Source organism: Dermacentor silvarum, chromosome 1 (genome assembly GCF_013339745.2).
Source record: "Dermacentor silvarum isolate Dsil-2018 chromosome 1, BIME_Dsil_1.4, whole genome shotgun sequence".
Classification (NCBI taxonomy): Eukaryota; Metazoa; Arthropoda; class Arachnida; order Ixodida; family Ixodidae; genus Dermacentor; species Dermacentor silvarum.
In genome coordinates, this window is record NC_051154.1 from 308,472,031 (window position 1) to 308,492,320 (window position 20,290).

A 20,290-nucleotide genomic window follows, 5' to 3' on the forward strand; every position below is an offset into this window, starting at 1 on the left:
TATGGGGCGACGAAGAGCAAGGTGCATTTAACGTCTTGCTGCAACGTCTCCAGACACCTCCAGTGCTTGCCCACTTTGATGAGACCGCTCCTACATTGCCCCATACGGATGCCAGCAATGTTGGATTGGCAGCTGTTCTTGTGCAATAGCAGGAGAACACGGAAAGAGTGATTGCCTATGCAAGCAGAATGCTCTCACGCACCGACGCAAATTATTCCACAACTGAGAAAGAATGCCTTGCCGTAGTATGGGCGGTTATGAAATTTCACCCATATTTGTATGGCCGCCCTTTCAAAGTTCTCAGCGACCACCATTCACTGTGTTGGCTGACTAACCTTAAAGATCCGTCTGGACGATTGCCGCGTTGGAGCCTAAGGCTGCAACAGTTTGACATGACGGTCACGTACAAGTCAGGGAAGCGACATACGGGTGCTGACTGCCTGTCTCGGTCGCCGATAGAGTCGGCTTCTCCACTCGAAGAAGAAGATATAGCATTTCTTTGTGTTCTGGACACATTAGCCATCGCTCAACATCAACAGGACAACCCTGAGTTGCTTGCACTCATCAATTACTTAGAAGGAAGGTCTACGAAAGCACCTAGAGTTTTCGCAAGAGGATTGTCTTCGTTTTGTTTACGGGTCAAAGTCCTTTACAAAAGAAACTTTTCTCCGACCCGGCCCCCTACCTGATCGTCATTCCTGCAGCTCTTCGTACGAAAGTACTTCAAGCCTGTCACAAGGAGGTGACTTCTGGTCCCTTAGGCTACACGCTAACATTGGGCAGAGTGCGGCAACGCTACTACTGGCCGAGACTTCCCACCGCCGTGAAACATCACGTTCGCACTTGTCTTGACTGCCAGAGGCGCAAGTCGCCTCTGACGAAACCAGCCGGCCTCTTACAAACTGTACAGGTTCCTCGAACACCATTCGATCAATTTGGTATGAATATTTTGGGTCCACTTCCTACTTCTACTGCAGGGAATCGCTTTGTTCTCGTCGCAACCGACTACCTGACGCGGTACGCATGAAGCCGTATGTAAGCGAATGACTCTGCGCGAGACCCTGACTTCCGCAAGTGACATTTCTTGTCTAGCATCGGGACGATGCTCTTCTAGGGAGGGACAAATGACGCGTGTGATTTAGGCAGACGACAACGACGAATCCGTCTAGTGGGTCGGTGGGATTTCGCCGACAATGAAGAAGACGTGTCATCTGTTTTGCTTGAACTGCTGTCAACTTTCCGCTGCAGAGTTCCCCGCCTAAATTTTTATCTTCATAGATCCGGTTTATCGATCACTGACCTCTGCTCGTTTTGTAATCAACCGGAGACTATTGACCATTTCTTTCTTTCTTGCCACCGCTTCTCCTCCCTCCGTAGAATGTTTCTGTTATTTCCAAGCAGTAATCTGTGTTTGGCACTTAAAACGCCAAACATTTTGTCTTTTGGGGCCTGTCAATTAGGCACAAGTCAGGGTTCTATGATCACTGCTGTTCACAAATTTATTGAAGCATCCGGAAGGTTACGCTGCTAGGGCACCGACCGTGGGACATGTTATTTTATATTTATTTTTGTAGTTAGTTTTCTCTTAATTTTTATTTAGTTAATTTATGTATAGGACATCTTAAAATCTGTGTTAAGGAGTTACCAAAATCTTAATTTTGATTATTCACCTTTACCATTTTGTTCGTTGTTAGGTGCATGTTTTATTTTATCCAGTGTGGCCAATCCCCCTCGTGGGTACGAGCCATGTTTTGAGGCAACAACAACAACTGGTTGTCTCGTTGTTCCTGAAGAACGTCTCCGAGTCTTCTCTTGGCGTTGCACCGCGACAATATATCATCAATGTTGCTGATGACCTTGCCCGGTTAATCTTCGACAGCAAGCATCTTGTTCTTGGCAATGCCAAGTCTGCTTCTTGCTGATATCATGTTGCTTCTACAATCATTCTAATCTTCGAATGTCACTTATTTTACGTCTGTTGAACGATTTCGAGATTTGGGCCTGTTGAACTATTGATTAAAATTTAATTCTCGTGTTTTACGTGCCAAAACCACGATCTCAATAGGACGCAAGCCATAGCTGCGCACGAGGTCTAAACCGCCACTCCCTGCTCAGCATCGCAATGCCGTATCCATTGAAATACCGCTAAGTTAATAGAAAATAAAACACAGGTTATTTCAAAGTAGTCGCCGCCGGAGAGACACGTTCCTGGCCAGCGCGGAAGGCATGGACGGAGGAGAAATAAACTTTATTTAGGGAAATGAGCAGACGCTAAAATCGTCCGAGGTGGGCGGCGTCCCTAGTCCAGGATGCCGTGGGCCTGAGCCGATATCTTGGCCCTGCTCACCAGGCGATGCTGGTCTTCAGGGCTCGGGCTTGTCAGCTGGGCCTCCCACTGCTCGACGGTTGGTCCGGTGATGGGTGGTGTCGATGGGTTTTGTTGACATTCCCTACCACATGGCGTTGACAACGCCATGTGGTAGAGGGTATTGGGCGCAGAGCAGAAGGTGCATTTGTGAGTATAGTTCGTAGGATACATGGCGTGTAGCAGGGTGCCGTGCGGGAATGTGCCGGTCTGTAGTTTGCGGAAGATCACTGCCTCTTGTTAGCTTGGGATGCGGGGGTGGGTAGATCCTCCTGCCCAGTCTCTAATGACTGAGGATATCGGAATATCTTTTCGGGACGCTATCATGTTGGTCTGCCGGTGCTCCTGAACCCTGTGGGATAGCCCGGAGAATGTGATCTCGGGCAGCAGCGTTAGCCGCTTCATTACCCGCCAGGGACTCGTGTCCCGGGGCCCAGACAATGTACAGTTCTTGAAAATTGTCTAGTTTTTCGAGGATGCTCAGGGCTTGTTTCGAAATGCAGCCCTTTTGGTAATTTCTGCATGCTGTTTGTGAGTCCGTGATGACTGTGATGTGATCTTCCTCTCGCTTGCCCGTAGTGGTCGCCAGGGCTATCGGCGTTTCTTCCGCGCAGTCGATGTCTGAAGTGCTTACCGAGGCTGCTGCTACCTCTTGTCCTTGGCCGTTGATCACGCTGATAGCGTGGGCCGCTCTGTTCTTGTACTTTGCCGCGTCGGTGTATCTGTCTTCTTCTTGTTTTGATCCTTCGTAGGCCTTACGTAGAGATTGCACTCTAAAATGGACGGAAGACAAGAATTTTACTACGTGCATGATGGGCGCAATCGTATATGACCTCGCCAGAGAAACTTAGTCGAGCATTCGGAAAGGCACTCGAGCGATAATGTTGCTCGTGCTCCCCATAGACAGATCTCTAAATTGGCGATTGAAGTAGAAACAGTGACGTTAACACCTCCGCTGCACGTTTCAGTTTCCTTTCGTCGGCAGCATATTTTAAGACCGCTGCCGAACGAAGGCCCCTCCCAGCGGTCTCCAATTAACCCTGTCTTGCGCCTAGCCGATTCCAAGTTATGCCTGCAAATATCCTTATTTCATCACACCACCGAAATCTCTGCCATCCTCGACTGCACTTCCCTTCCCTTAGCACCCATTGTGTAACTCTAATAGTCCACCGGTTATCTGCCGTACGCATTAGATGGCCTGCCTATCTCCATTATTGCCGCTTAATGTCGACTATAGAACGTCGGCTACCTATATACATTTGCCTTCCAATCGACGCCGTTATCTACCGCCACTTAACGTTACGGCTAACTATTTTCGATCCGTCACTCGTTGCATGGCCCTTAACTTCTTCTCTTTGTTAACCTCCAAGTTTCTGCCGCGTATGTTAGTACAGGTAGAATGGAATGATTGTACCCGTTCAAAGGATAGCGGTAAGCTGTCGGACATGATTTGGCCGACAGCTTGCCATTTTCCTGCCGCTTACCTAATGGTAGCTTACCGAATGGTAACTTTCTGCTTACCTTCTACCATCTTCTGCGCTCCCTACGTGAAGGCAACTTGAAGCGGTCGGCCGTCCTGCTCTGCTCAAGTTTCTGAAAAGCGAAACTTCAGGTTTTTTTTTTTTTTTTTTTACCATTATATACGGAATGTTCCAGGACACTGTTCCCTGCGAAATCTAGCCGAGTAGACGTCACCACACTCAGTGTGAATTGCTCCAGGCTAGTCATCAGTGTGTATACGTGCCTGTACGGCGTTGGCTTCTCGTCATTCGTGTTTCGTTTTCATGACGCATTCACAACGACTTGTCGGCCCTCTCTTGACAATGAACTGCGGGATTTGGCCTTCAGCTACGGTGCCTGCGCTGTAATAGCGTGTTGGTCGGTTCAGCGCGGGCTGCGTGTTCGGTCGCCTACTCCGCTCACCACAGACATTCGGATTTTGCTGCTGCCCAACGCGTTAAGCATCTCATGAAAGAAGTTTGATGTCATTCTCAAGAAACTAGATGGTCCCTGCGGTACGTTAATGCAGCCACTGCGTTAGCGGCATTGCAGCAAAAGGTGGTCTGGAACGTCTGTTACAAGGGAGTACAAGGGAGGATAAAATATGTGAGCAAAACAATATTACGTATTCTTGTGCTGCAGCACTTACCTTCGCATTATTTTCCTATTAAAATGAATTACTTCTACCGAGACACAGCTCGCCCCTGCATATTAGTCGCCCCGCGTAACCCTTTCTTTCCTTGCTCCTACCATGGGTAGGGTACGCATTCCCTGGTCTATATTCGTCTAGCGATAAAAATTAGTGCCTATAGAGTAATAAAAAATACCGCCCCATCACTCGGTGCAGATGGTTAACCAGCGAAACGGAAACGTGCGGCCTCGGTGTTTATCACTGGGTTAATCCCAACGGTCCATTAAAGTCTTCCTTAATTACTGGTTACGTCTTTGTGTTTCTCAATGAGGTTACACATTATCAGATTATCGCTGATAATGCCCGTGATACCATATCGATGATGATGATGATGATAATCTCATCATCATCATCATTCCATCTCGGTTTTTCGTTCCTGTTGTGTTTGTCTCTCTGATTTTCTTTAGCAGTAATGTTTTCTTTCGCTCCAAATCCAGTAGCCTGTCCTGTTCACTAATGAATATTTTTGTCACTTACAAATTGATATTTGATATAGGACCAGATAGAGAATATGGTAAATTATTCTTTAAAAAAATGCGTGGATACCCTCAGAATGGAAAAATGCTAAGGTAATTCCGATACTCAAAAAACATGGAGGTGGATATTATTTAGATAATATTAGACCAATTTCTCTCACATCCAACTTGCTTAAACTAATAGAAAGAATTTTGAATGGCCGAATGACGACATACATAGCTGAAAACTCAATACTTAGCCCCAGTCAAATTGGCTTTATATCAGGGTGCTCGATATGGTGTACGCACGTAGATTTAGAGAGTCGAGTACAACTTGCACGTCGTAGGATAGAATATTCAGAATTAGTGACTTTAGATCTACCTAAAGCTTATGATTCCGGGGAGCATGGACTTCTGATAAAGCAACTAGAGATGTACAGGTTTCCGAAATACATCACGGCGTGGATTGCAGAATTTTTAAGGGAAAGAGAATTCTATTGTTTTCAAAGCGGATGTTCATCGTCAAGGTATAGGCAGAGATGCGGAGTACCACAGGATCGGTGTTATCTCCTGTTTTATTTAATATATTTTTAAGCTCCATTCCTTCGCTCCAGGACATTCATGTGTACGTTTATGCCGATGACCTCGCCTTTTTCGCATTCAATGATGATCTAAATTCCCTGTATCAATCGTTACAAAATTACTTATGCATGCTTGAAACCTGGGTTGATGATATACATATGTCTCTGGATGTTAGTAAAAGTGCACTTGTCTTTCCTTTACATGTTCCCATTTATATTTCATTGGTGTATCGTCAAGAGTTCATTCCCCAAGTGAATTGCCTTAAATACCTGGGAATCACGTATGATGGATCACTAAACTGGAGAAGCCACATTGAAAGAATTGCGTCTAAGGCAACTCGTGCCGTGGGATGGCTACGTAAGATCAGTCACCAACGATATGGGCTGCGAAGGCATACATTAATTATGATATATAAAATGTATGTCCGACCCATCATGGAATTTGGGAGTGTCTTGTATTCTGGTAGCCCAGCTTATAAAATTCAACCTCTGATAATATTAGAAAGGGAAGCTCTGCGATTGTGCCTTGGACTCCATAAGTTTGTAGATAACACCGTGCTGTATATGGAAGCGCGAATACCAAGCTTAAAAAGCAGATTGAGGATTCTTGCAGTCCAAACGTATCTAAAAATTTACGAATCTCTTCAAAGAAGACCAATGTATATTTTTATTAACGAACCAATTTCATTCTTTAATAGTCATTGGTCGCGATTACACACCCCTCAGATCGTATTCGTACAGGCACAGCTATCACCATTGAATGTGCAAATGCAACGCATTCACCCAACAAGTCAATCAAAAATAAGCCTCCAGATAGAATTTGACGATATTTTGCCCTCAAATGCTAAACTAATGCCATACCAATATTTAAATGATAAATTACAAGATTACCTCTCTCACCTGGAAAGAAACAATATCATAGCCACTGATGCTTCACAGTCCGAAGAGAAGGCTGGCGTAGGCATTTTCTCTCCTTCTCTTAATTGGTCCTTTTCTATTCGCCTTCCAGATTACACGCCTATTTTCTTAGCAGAATTATTGGCCATTGTTCTAGCGCTACGTAAACTTCCTGCAAATCAATCAGCAGCTGTCGTTGTTACAGATTCTCTATCGGTATGTGTGTCGCTTTCCACGGAAACGAATTCAGCTCTCCTTAGCTTGTTTCACGATTTAGTCCCTAAAAGTTTACAAAAGATTAACTTGCTCTGGGTTCCTGGCCACCGCTGTTTATATCTAAACGAAATGGCAGATTTATTAGCAAGAACGTCTCTAAGTGGACCTTTGATCCCTGTTTTACCGGATACTTCTTACGTCACTGCATCGACATAAAGAAAAATTTCTTTGCAAAATGATTTAAGCATCTTACCGCTGAAACCATCTCTAGACTTTCAGCATCTCGGTTTTTGCTGGAATAAACAGTGGTGCTCTTCTCGGCAGTTGGAAGTTACTTACACCAGACTACGCTGTCGCATCCCGCAATTGAATTTTTATTTACATAGAGCTGGTCTCACAATGTCCCCTCTGTGTCACAACTGTAAGGAAATTGAATCAATAGAACACCATTTTTTATCATGCAGACGATATTCACACCACAGAAAGTTATTACTGGAAGCTCCACTCTACAAAATTGGATTAGGTTTAAGCATACAAGTATTGTTATCATTTGGGGCCTCAGCACTAGGCTATAGTCACAGGGACGTGTGTTGCCCAGTATTTAATTTTTAAACTGAAACAAAACGACTACCGTGCTAATTATTGTATTTGTATTCTACACATCAGATGCATTCATATCACCTAAATCGATTTCTCCAAATTGTTTTGTTAATATTACCTCCCCCTGGTTGTAACAGCTCTTCACTTTCACCTTTTCAGTTAGTCTGACTGCTCGCTCGCATGGTAGTCTAGTTATTGCGACATCTGCCTTTTTTGTCTTTTGCTTGGCGTTTCTTGTTTTCAAATATGAATTTTCTATAGCATTCCCACTGCCGCCCGATTCTTGGCATATCCCCTTAGTGGGTGCGAACCATGACAGAGGTACATCATCATCGTCATCATCATCTTAAGGATCGAGTCAGCCAGCCAGCTACCATTTGTCACGTCAGCAATCGTGCCTGCGGGAAGCTCCCACGACTCTCTCCGCAAGGGCGCGAAGCTCTCGAGCGAGAGCCCACGCAGAAACTCGTAGGGCTCGGCGTGATGTACGCCTTGGTGCTGCCTCCGAGACCGAGGTCCGACAATCCTGCCCGCCACTACCTGGCTATTCACTGCCTCGCAACGCATCCGGAGCGCCAACCAATGCCATGTCAATGGAAGCGCGAGCTTCGGCGGCGACGTCTCCGTCTACCGAGGCAAGCAGTTCCGCTTACATGTGCGGGCCGCGCAAACGCCTGCCATGTTCGCTCCAGGAGGCGAGGCAACCTCACCCACGCCGACATCCGCCTCTACGACATCGCCCTGAGCCATCCAGAACATAGCGCGTTTGCCGGGAGGCACGCTTCTGGCAGCCACGGTGCAGTCGAACATCATTCGCACCAGCTTGGCTGCGAGCAACGTCGACGCGACGCGGCATCTCGAGTGCCTGTAGGGAAAGTCGTGCCAAATCCCAGCCGGAGCTATAGCTGTGACTTCGCTGGCGCTGAAGCCACCAAGTTCGTACGTCCGGAATTAGGCCTGGCCACGACAAGATGGCGCCGTGTGCGACGCCTGATGCCAGGCCTAGTTCGAGAAAGCTCGCAGGATGCCATAAGAAGCGGTTGGCATCCGCCTCAGGACCACACGAAAAGTTTCCTACGCCGGAGCACGCCCAGTGCCTTCTTGGGTTATCCAGGTGGGAACATCGAACAAGCCGCACAGACACCCTCGCCACGGTTTGCTCCGGCTGTCGCCCATCGCGTAGCCACGCAAGCAGCTTCAAGGCGAGGACGAAATTGCGGATTCCGGCTGAAGCTTCGCCCTGTTGGCAACCGTCGTGCGGCCCTTCGCGTCCGCCTCCTGCAGTCCGGTGCACGAGGATGCCTGTTGGAACAACCAGCGGCAGTGGCGATGATTCTGCTTTCTGATACGCCGCCTAGTGCTGGAAAAGGAGGTGCCGGCTGGAGCACTATTCCGCGAGACGTCAACATCCAGCGCGAGACCGCGACTGGCCAATCCAGCCTGCTGGTCTCGTCATCCAAGACTATCCACGATGCAGCCAATGCCGTCTACCTGCTGCCTTTGACGAGATGGCCACCCTGGTGTCCGTCGTCAGGCAGAAGTAGGCTCGGCGTGCCGTCGCGGCAGCTTCACCTCGCGTGAAACAAGAAGCGGAAAAGCAAGAACAGCACGACCACAACATCTAGGTCGAAGGTGTCGCCAGAATGTAAGCTTCAAGGAATATATAACATCAACATAATCCTTATGGCTTCTTCCTCCCTCACTGCTACTGTGCTGTTTTTTTTATGGAAGTTTTCAAGGCTGCCTCCTCCCGGGCATGGCATGGCAATCGGCACTCCTGTACTCTAAGAGCACGCCGCTGCGCACACCGCCTTTGTTGTTGGCTTCGTGGTCGGCTAAGGTCCCTAGATAAAACAAGTTGTTTTATCTAAATACCTTATGGTCGCCGCGCGAACAGCAACTGTCTTTGCCGATTGCGGATGTCGTCCAGTCATGCCGCGACCAGATCCAGCTGTACATAGCTTGTATTTATTAAAAGCGTGTGCGCCGTGCATGTGCACAGCAAGGCGCAAGCTTATGGACCGACTGTCGTGCTTTCGTCTCGCTCGGGTTGACACCAACGGCTCGCAGCGCACGGCTATGGGGATTGCTTTGTTCAGTGACTCCCCGAAACGCATTCCGCAAAGAAACGCGTCAGAGAAAAAAAAAATGGAGCCAACCTCTCCCTCAACGCGCGCCTGCCACGGGGCGTATTACCTTTAAGTTCAATAACATGGCTGTTTGGGCGTGTTGGTAAGACATGAGAAAGACTTCAAGCGCACAACCAGACGAGGATGGTGAAACAAGTCTGAGACACACGAAAGTGGTCTTCACCTGCCGGTGAGCAGACTCCTCAGTCGATTGATTGATTGATTGAAAGTCCTTTATTAGAGAATGGGAAGGCGCAGGTCCTATGCGGGCATGAACGGGGCGTTGCCAGATTAAAAAGTCGTTCACGTGGTTAGGGTTTCCGGTCGTTTGAGTGATATTCACTTGTGCTGATGCTGTGTGTGATCAGGACCGTGATTTATTAGTCCCCCTAAACCACCCTGATCATGCCGCTCTGACTACCATATGTGGTAACTAATAGCTGAGTGTTAGGATCAGTGAGCAGCGCTTCACGGTAATTCGTGCATTGTAAAGCCTGTATGGCCATTCTCCCTGTGTCGAACGCAGAACACTGCCGTAATAAATGATGAAGGTCTGCATGGCAGCGCAGCCCGCAGTGCGTGCACGTCACAATAGTAATGTCGGGTTGTGGCCATTTTGCTATAGAATACGGTGAGTAGGCTGAATTTGCGATAACCTTATTGACGAAAACCTCTTGAGTACGTGAAAGGGGAGACGCTCGAAAAGAGGACAGGTGGGATAGCCTGTTGAAGACGCTGTTTACTTGTACGCAGGCACGTGCGCACATTGTGCATGGTGGCTACCGAGGTATCCATTTGGCTTAAGATCTCATACGGGTTCACCCTGTGCTGGGGGGGAGGGGGGGGGGCACAGAAAGATTGGCCGACCCACCTGCGGAAGCAGCAGCGCAGCAGAGGAGTCCAGCAGCAGCCACCGCCTATCGCGCTTGCTCCACCAGCCATAGTTGATCTTGCAAGCTGGAGCTGAACAATGCTGTTCCCCAATGGTCTAGGATTAGGAAGGGCTTGAAGGATGCGGGCGGTTTCGCACGCCCACACTGAATGTAATAGTACATGCTGCGTTATACTGCACTCGCAGACATAAATGTGCGCGCATTTCGTACGATCCCCCTTTCACACAGCGCTGTCTCCCAGCTGTTTCAATGAATTTGGAAAGGCGCGCAGAAAGCGGACCCATTTCTCGCAGCCTGGTTCGCCCGTCCAAGGTATAATAAATATAAAGTCACGAAATAAGTAGGCGCCAATGTTGGTGCAAATACAACTTCAATGACTGGCCGGGCTGAAGAATCGATGCTAATACTGATGATCGTAGTGTAGGTGGGGTTGGAGGTAACGACGGCGACGATTATGGCATCTTAAAGTGGCACACGCCGAATCTACCAGCATGGGCAAAAACAAGTTGAGGGAGGAGCATGGTATGGTATGATAAAACTTTATTACGGCCCCTCGGAACACGCGTCAGCACGTCGCGGGCCACTCCCACGTCGGTACAGAAAGGCCGAGCCTCTCTGCTGCGTCGCGGGCCCGATAGACAGCCCATAGCTGTGCTTCAAGATCGGGGCTGCTTAGGGCAGCCTCCCATTTGGACGACGTGACATCGTCGCCGTCGCGTAACGCGGGGCACCGCCACAGCATATGTTCCAAGTCAGCTAGCTCTGAGCATAGCTCGCAAACATTGGTCGATTGTATCTCTGGATAGATTCTGTGTAACGGTGTGGGGTGATAGATTTAATTAAAGTGACATCAACGAAAGGAAGAAGGTTCAGTTGTTTACTTTTCCTTACAAAGTGCGCTGACATTAATGATTTTCCAGTTTATACTCGGAGGAGACAAACTTTAATTGGCATTTCTGGTAGAATTAATGACTTCCACTGTGGCTCAAGCGAGATGGCGTTCAACTGACCACGGAGTATAAGCCAAGAATTGGCATGCAGAATTCAAAAGAAAACAAAACATATTTTAGCAGTGAACGGTCAATAATTAACAGCGCAATTGGCATCGCCGAGAGTAATATAACAGTCTGACTTCGCAAAATAACACAAAAATGTCGTTGCGCGCGATCATACCAGTTGAAGGGAGAAACAAGATAAGCAGGTAAAAGCGAAAAATAACGAAATCGTGGTATCCGCTTGTTATTTCGATTATTATTATGTTATCGAAAGAAGCTCAAACCTCATAAAATAAAGACCTTGTATGAAATCAAACCTTATATAAAATAAGAGCAAACCTTAAGCGAATAAAATTATTCACATACCTTATTTTTTTTTCTAATTTCCCTATTCTTATATCTTGTGTCCTTACTTCTATCAGAGTACGTTTTGGTCTAGATCGCTGTCTCTCCCTTTCGGCCGCCAATGCCAATTTGTGGTGTAACTTTGATTATAAAATTAATTAGCAAGTACTATAGTTATTCAGACTGCTAAGTAATCCGACAGGGAGTTTTATTTTGTCCGCCCTTGTTGCGAATCTTTTTCTGCAAGAAGTCTTATTGTGCTTAAGATCTTCTAGTTTCACTAACTAGAGACATTATTCGCAGATACATCAAGTATATCTGCAGCCTCCCACTATAAAGTGTACACCGTAACCCGTGGTGTACTGAATTGGTAGACCAAACACTGCCATTTCATCAACTGATAATGTAAAGACCCGAAGACAAAAGCAGATAATGGAAGCAGAGTAACCACATTTTCAGTGAGTTACGACAGCCTTTCGTCGGCTACTTATGTGCTCACTATATTCTCCTCGTTGTCGCGGAGAAAGAATTTGGCGACATCATTTAGCCCAGTTCCTGAAATTCCACGGCATCGCTTGACTGAAATACGACGTGTAAGCGTTGAATTCGAGGCAACTACGCAGGTATTCGCACTACTAACATTTTAAAGGAGACGCGTACCCAGACAATACGACTAGGTGCTACTTACACTCAAGCGCGAGTTAGGTATGCCAGAACTGCATGGAAACTCGTCATAACTAGCCATCGGGAATTGGACCAAGGCAACGGGCACACTAAATTCATGTTTTTTCAGAACAGCATCATAATTTGCTGTTTTCTTTTAAATTTCTTGCCATTTCTATGCCATAAGAAAATATCAGCGTAGACCACTTTCTTGATATCAGACTCTCTGCTCAACCGACTGATAAATGCATCATACTGAAGATGAACATGCATTTATTTTTTTTTCAATATTTCTTCATTGTGGCCCTTATTCGTAGCATAGCTATCGCAATCATTAACGTTTTGGCATCTTCGCTCCCTACCAGTGATAGAAGGAATAGTAGCAGTTCCTACATGTTGAAATCTTTAACATGAGTAACCGTTGACCAAATTTCTCGAGCAGGATTTGACAACATTCCTACAGTGTACTCCTGTTTATCATAGTGTTGACAACATTCCTACAGTGTACTCCTGTTTGTCATAGTGTTGACAACATTCCTACAGTGTACTCCTGTTTATCATAGTGTTGACAACATTCCTACAGTGTACTCCTGTTTATCATAGTGTTGACAACATTCCTACAGTGTACTCCTGTTTATCATAGTGTTGACAACATTCCTACAGTGTACTCCTGTTTATCATAGTGTTGACAACATTCCTACAGTGTACTCCTGTTTATCATAGTGTTGACAACATTCCTACAGTGTACTCCTGTTTATCATAGTGTTGACAACATTCCTACAGTGTACTCCTGTTTATCATAGTGTTGACAACATTCCTACAGTGTACTCCTGTTTATCATAGTGTTGACAACATTCCTACAGTGTACTCCTGTTTATCATAGGGTTGACAACATTCCTACAGTGTACTCCTGTTTATCATAGTGTTGACAACATTCCTACAGTGTACTCCTGTTTATCATAGTGTTGACAACATTCCTACAGTGTACTCCTGTTTATCATAGTGTTGACAACATTCCTACAGTGTACTCCTGTTTATCATAGTGTTGACGACATTCCTACAGTGTACTCCTGTTTATCATAGTGTTGACAACATTCCTACAGTGTACTCCTGTTTATCATAGTGTTGACAACATTCCTACAGTGTACTCCTGTTTATCATAGTGTTGACAACATTCCTACAGTGTACTCCTGTTTATCATAGTGTTGACAACATTCCTACAGTGTACTCCTGTTTATCATAGTGTTGACAACATTCCACAGTGTACTCCCTACAGTGTACTCCTGTTTACATAGTGTTTACAACTTCCTACAGTGTATCTGTTTATCATAGTTTGACAACCATTCCTACAGTGTAACTCCTGTTTATCATAGTGTTGACAACATTCCTACAGTGTACTCCTGTTTATCCATAGTGTTGACAACATTCCCTACAGTGTCACCTCCTGTTTATTCATAGTGTTGACAACATTCCTACAGTGCTACCTCCTGTTTATCATAGTGTTGACAACATTCCTACAGTGTACTCCTGTTATAGCATAGTGTTGACCAACCATCCTACAGTGTACTTCCTGGTTATCATAGTGTTGACAACATCCTACAAGTGTCCTCCTGTTTATCATAGGTGGTTGACAACATTCCTAAATGGTACTCCTTTACATAGTGTTGACAACAGTCCTACAGTTCCTTTAGCATAGTGTTGACAACATCCTACAGTGTACTCCTGTTTATCATAGTGTTGACACGATTCCTACAGTGTACTCCTGTTTATCATCGTGTTGACAACATTCCTACAGTGTACTCCTGTTTATCATAGGTGTTGACAACCTTCCTACAGTGTACTCCTGTTCTCATAGTGTTGACAACATTTCCTACAGTGATACTCCTGTTTATCATAGTGTTGACAACATTCCCTACAGTGTACTCCTGTTTATCATAGTGTTGACACAATCTACAGTGTAACTCCTGTTATCATAGTGTTGACAACATTCCTACAGTGTACTCCTGTTTATCATAGTGTTGACAACATTCCTACAGTGTACTCCTGTTTATCATAGTGTTGACAACATTCCTACAGTGTACTCCTGTTTATCATAGTGTTGACAACATTCCTACAGTGTACTCCTGTTTATCATAGTGTTGACAACATTCCTACAGTGTACTCCTGTTTATCATAGTGTTGACAACATTCCTACAGTGTACTCCTGTTTATCATAGTGTTGACAACATTCCTACAGTGTACTCCTGTTTATCATAGTGTTGACAACATTCCTACAGTGTACTCCTGTTTATCATAGTGTTGACAACATTCCTACAGTGTACTCCTGTTTATCATAGTGTTGACAACATTCCTACAGTGTACTCCTGTTTATCATAGTGTTGACAACATTCCTACAGTGTACTCCTGTTTATCATAGTGTTGACAACATTCCTACAGTGTACTCCTGTTTATCATAGTGTTGACAACATTCCTACAGTGTACTCCTGTTTATCATAGTGTTGACAACATTCCTACAGTGTACTCCTGTTTATCATAGTGTTGACAACATTCCTACAGTGTACTCCTGTTTATCATAGTGTTGACAACATTCCTACAGTGTACTCCTGTTTATCATAGTGTTATAACACTATGATAAACAGGACTACACTGTAGGAATGTTGTCAAATCCTGCTCGAGAAATTTGGTCAACGGTTACTCATGGTAAAGATATCGACATGGCCTCCAATGAGGGCCTTCGGGTGCGTTGACGGACTGCGCTGCTCAATTCAGGCCTAGACCAGCAACTCTGGGCGATTCAGCGGGCCAAGGAAGCTGCCGGGAGACACGGTCTCTCCGCTGGTTCCTAGGTGGGAGCCCAGCACATCAATCTGGCGGAAATCAGTAAAGTTCTTATGTCTCTGTACCAGTAGCGTAGCCATAAATTTTGTTGAGGGGGGGAGGCGGGGCAGGGGCGGGGGGGGGGGCTCACGGCCTCTTCCTTATAGCATTTGTCGAGGGATCCAATACATGAATAATAACTGCATTGTCATTGCCAATGCAATTGTATATAGATGCTGCAAACACATTATTCAACGCTACGCCCTGTCAAGTAAAATATATATTTTGTAAAATTTATTTCATAATATTTTATATTATAATATACTATTTTATACATATATTTCATGAAAGGATATATTCTTATGTCCTAAAAATTGTGGCAGAAATAACTGATACCAATGCGTCCGCGTTTTTTTTTCTATATTGAATACGTAAGGAAAATATCACACGAACTTTAGAACTATATCAGTTCGAAACCAGCAAAGCAGTGCATGCAGCTGATATGAAAAACGTGTAAAGGCCATGAAAAGAACAAGTTCAGGACACATATTTTCATGAATCTTTGTCATTCAACAACCTTGTTTACATTTTTGTACATATGTAACCTCAATGACGCTGTCCTTCGTTGTAATAGATTGCGCAGGAGCAATCTTACTTGCTGTTAGCGGTCGTGTATTGTGATTACCCCTATATTATAGTCTCAGCCGTAAGTACACATAAAAAACAGGAGTTATGCAAATATACATTAGAAATGCGAATATAGAATGGAATATACAAATGTGAAGACAGAACTTGATAAAGGGCAAAAAAGTGTCGCTGGAAACAAAGTTCACTGCTTGTATACACAAAACCGCGCAACAAGATATTTTAATATACGTATAAGTCTCCTATAAATCTACGTAGTTAAGCAAACACCACTGTATATAATGTGTCAAACAACACAAATAAGCATGCTGCGCAGTCACAGATAGTAACTTTATGCATCGAAAGACAGACGAGCCAGGCAAGAACAAAACTATGATCACAGAAATCGTGATATGTACTTGGGCCATGCGGCGGTCGCGACAGCACCATATGGGTAGAATAATAGAGGAATAATGTAGAAATCAGTAAGAAAATGTGTAACTTAACTGCCTGCAGAGCTGCAACAAATATTCTTTCTCGAAAAGTAAAGAAGGGTATTGCTTCGGTTCAAAAAAGAAGTAAAAGCAAGTAACTAAAAAGGAAATAGGCCAATTAAACGAAAGCCGCAGATGATGCGGCAAGTTGAACTAGTCAATATCCGAGTGTGTTTGTTGGGAAATGCTGCGTGGGCCGGGCTTTCAAGGAGCAAGGTCGGTAAAAATTGGTTATTGATGCCCTCGTAATGTTCGTATTCGCATTATAATTTTGATCATGATGCTAACTGTTAGAATAAACGGCGAAATTTTCTGCGGTTTTAAAAGCTAATGAACAGTTATACATTTTCATAATTACGAGTTCATGAACCTGAAGGAACACAGCTTTTTACTTGCATTGATTTTTGCAGCTTCGCTATCTAAAGGACAAACTTCACTCGGCGGGGAAGTTTAGCAAAGTAGTCAATGACTTCGGACACGTTGATGCCGACGTCTCTGTGGGTGTGTAGAAGCGCCAGCATAACCTTGTGTTCCTCAGACATTGTAGAGCACAAGTAGTTCTTTAGTAATCTCATGTTAAAAAAATATTCTTTGCGCTGGCAGTGGTCACTGGAAGGGTGACTAGAATCTTCAGCAGTTTGTACACATTTACATATAACCTGCAGTCGCAATGAGAGAGGGCCTCTATTCCGGTGCTAAAACCTAAAAACACTCCTTCGATGTCGTTGTCATCCTTGTTTAGGTACCTTGCACAAACAGTATAAGCTCTTCGATTCCACCAATATACGTTGTTTCGCCAGCAAGTATGGAGAACCAGCCTGCAGCGTTTACTTTTGCATCTAGGTTTTCTTTGATAATTTCACCACAAAGTTTTATAATTTGGTTTTGTACATCTGGGCTTAAATACGAGGCATTACTGGGGCGACTTTCCAAATGGTTCTTCAGATATGTATCTCCACAATCAGCTCGCATGCGAACAGGCGCTCTGAAAATACCAGTATTTTCAGCGGGGGCTTTGCTTAAATGTATAGGACCAGTGTCCCTATGGCCACGGAGAGCCAGACCTTGTCGCCCGCAAAAATGAACTGCCTCAATAATAGGCCGTTAACTATCTTCTGTTTTCTCTTATTTTGCTTTGCCTGCCCGGGTCCAGCTGATCGATCACATTGGGCGCGCTTCCTAAAAATGTTTGGAGGAAATTATCAGCTGCCAGCTGACAGTCACGGTGATATTTAGTATTTTCGTGTGTGCAGAAGATTGCGAGCGCGCGCTTCCATTTCAGGAACGGCTTGGACATGAGGGCTCCCGTGCGCGCATGTTGGCTCAAGTTTATAACAACATTAAACCCATAAAGTTCCAGAATTGAAAATCTAAAGCACGCCTTTGGAAATGTCAGTGCACCTTTCGCGTCATAAGTTTATGATAACTTTATCCCCATTAAGTTTCGGAATTGAAATCCATGCGCTCCGTAGATTCCGCGGCCGCTACGAGATGCCGAAACGCGCCCGCTCGCTATCGAAAAATCCTTGAAAGTTTGCGCTCGGATGGGGCTCCTTGCGTTATGTGACTCCAGGTGCCAAGGGCGTTGCGACGAAATCCAGCCCGAGTTCGCATTGTGCGTGCCGAAATGTCTTTTCGAGTGTGAAAAAGACAATATAGACAAAATCTAGAATGATTCCCGGCGCCGGTGGTTGTTTTGGTGAGCGGTGCATGCCATCAGGAAAAAATTCCGGGGGGCAGCTAAATACCCCGTCAGCCCCCCTCCCCCATCCTATAGCTACGCCTTCGCTCTCTACGAACTGCTACTATTCCTTCTATTGATGCTAGGGATCGAATATTGCAAAACGTTAGTGATTGCGATGGCTATGCTACGAATAAGGGCCACAATGAAGAATTATTGAAAAACAACATAAATGCATGTTCATCTTCAGTATGACACATTTATCAGTCGGTTGTGCAGAGTCTGATATCATCAAGAAAATGGGCTACGCTGATATTTTATTGCGATAGCAATTATATGGACACTCCAAAGCGGATTTCTGCCGTCGGCGTCGCCGTCGCCGTGAGGTTCCGTATGACGTCAACGGTGATGAAATCGTCGCCGTGCTACGGACTCTGTACGTGTGAGTGAAAGGGCGCGAGGGACGCGCGCTTTCACAGGGAGCGAACGCACGTCGGAGGGCAAACGTGCGTTCTGCGCCATGCTCCCTGAAGGGCTACGTCTCTTTCCTTCGTTACAATCACCATATATATAGAGAGCAAACGCGACTTCTTCCGTCGCGCGAAATGCCGTGGGGGGACGGGAGGGAGGAGAGGGGACGTTTAGCTGCGGCACCAAAGGCGTATTTATATAAAAACGTTCTGGGGCGAGAAGGTGTGTAAGATTTCCGATGCAAGAAATTGCAAGTAATGCAAGAAATTGAAAAGAAAACAGCAAATTATGATGCAGTTCTGGAAAAGATCAATTTAGTGCGCCCGTTGCCTTGGTCCTATTCCCGATGGCTAGTTATGACGAGTTTCCATACAGTTCTGGCATACCTAACTCGCGCTTGAGTGTAAGTAGCACCTAGTCGTATTGTCTGGGTACGCGTCTCCTTTAAGATGTTAGTAGTGCGAATACCTGCGTAGTTGCCTCGAATTCAACGCTTACACGTCGTATTTCAGTCAAGTGATGCCGTGGAATTTCATAAACTGGGCTAAATGATGTCGCCAAATTCTTTCTCCGCGACAACGAGGAGAATATAGTGAGAACATAAGTAGCCGACGAAAGGCTGTCGTAACTCACTGAAAATGTGGTTACTCTGCTTCCATTATCTGCTTTTGTCTTCGGGTCTTTACATTATCAGTTGATGAAATCGCAGTGTTTGGTCTACCAATTCAGTACACCACGGGTTACGGTGTACACTTTATAGTGGGAGGCTGCAGGTATATTTGATGTATCTGCGAATAATGTCTCTAGTTAGTGAAACTAGGAGATCTTAAGCACAATAAGACTTCTTGCAGAAAAAGATTCGCAACAAGGGCGGACAAAATAAAACTCCCTGTCGGATTACTTAGCAGTCTGATTAACTAAGAGTTGCTAATTCAGTTTATAATCAAAGTTAGACAGCGAATTGGCATCGGCAGCCGAAAGCGAGAGCGAGCGATGTAGACCAACAAAGATCTACATCGATGGTCTACATCGACAAGTTGGTCTACATCGACCAACAAGTTGGTCTTCATCGAGGATGTAGACCAACCATCGTCTTCAAAGTTGGTCTACATCACATTAACAAAGTTGGAATTTCATTATGCCATACCAATGTCATGTCTCATTCATTCCTTCCGCGCACATCTGCTGAGTGGAATCACCGACCCGCCTCAACCGCTACTATTGTTGACCATCAGCATTTCATGGCAGTATTAAATAACATTGTATAAACGGGAGCATTTCTTTGTACTATCAAATTGTATTACTGTTTTGTATTACCGTAACACTGTATCACTGCATCGTATTACATTTTATTAACCAGCACTACAAGAGCACTTAGTGTAGATTGTATAACCGACAGTCATCTATTTTTGTACTACTAACCACTTTGCTGCGCTATACTTTTTTTCTGTATTTGATGTAACCACTCCCACCTTTAGTGCCCCTGGCCCTGAAGGTACACGAAATAAATAAATAAATAAAAAACGTACTCTGATTGAATTAAGGACACAATATATAAAATAGGGAAATTAGAAAAAAATAAGGTCTGTGAATAATTTTACTCTTTTAAGGTTGCTCTTATTTTATATAAGGTTTGATTTTATATAAGGTCTTTATTTTATAAGGTTTGAGCTTCCCTAGATGACGTGAATAATAAGCGAAATAAGAAGCGGATACCGGTGCTTTCGCTACTTTTCGCTTTTACCTGCTTAGCTTCTTTCTCCCTTGTACTGGAATGATCGCACTCAACGACTCTTTTGTGTTATTTTGCGAAGTCAGCCTGTTATATTACTCTCCGCGATGCCATTTCTGTTGTTAATTATTGATCGTTGAC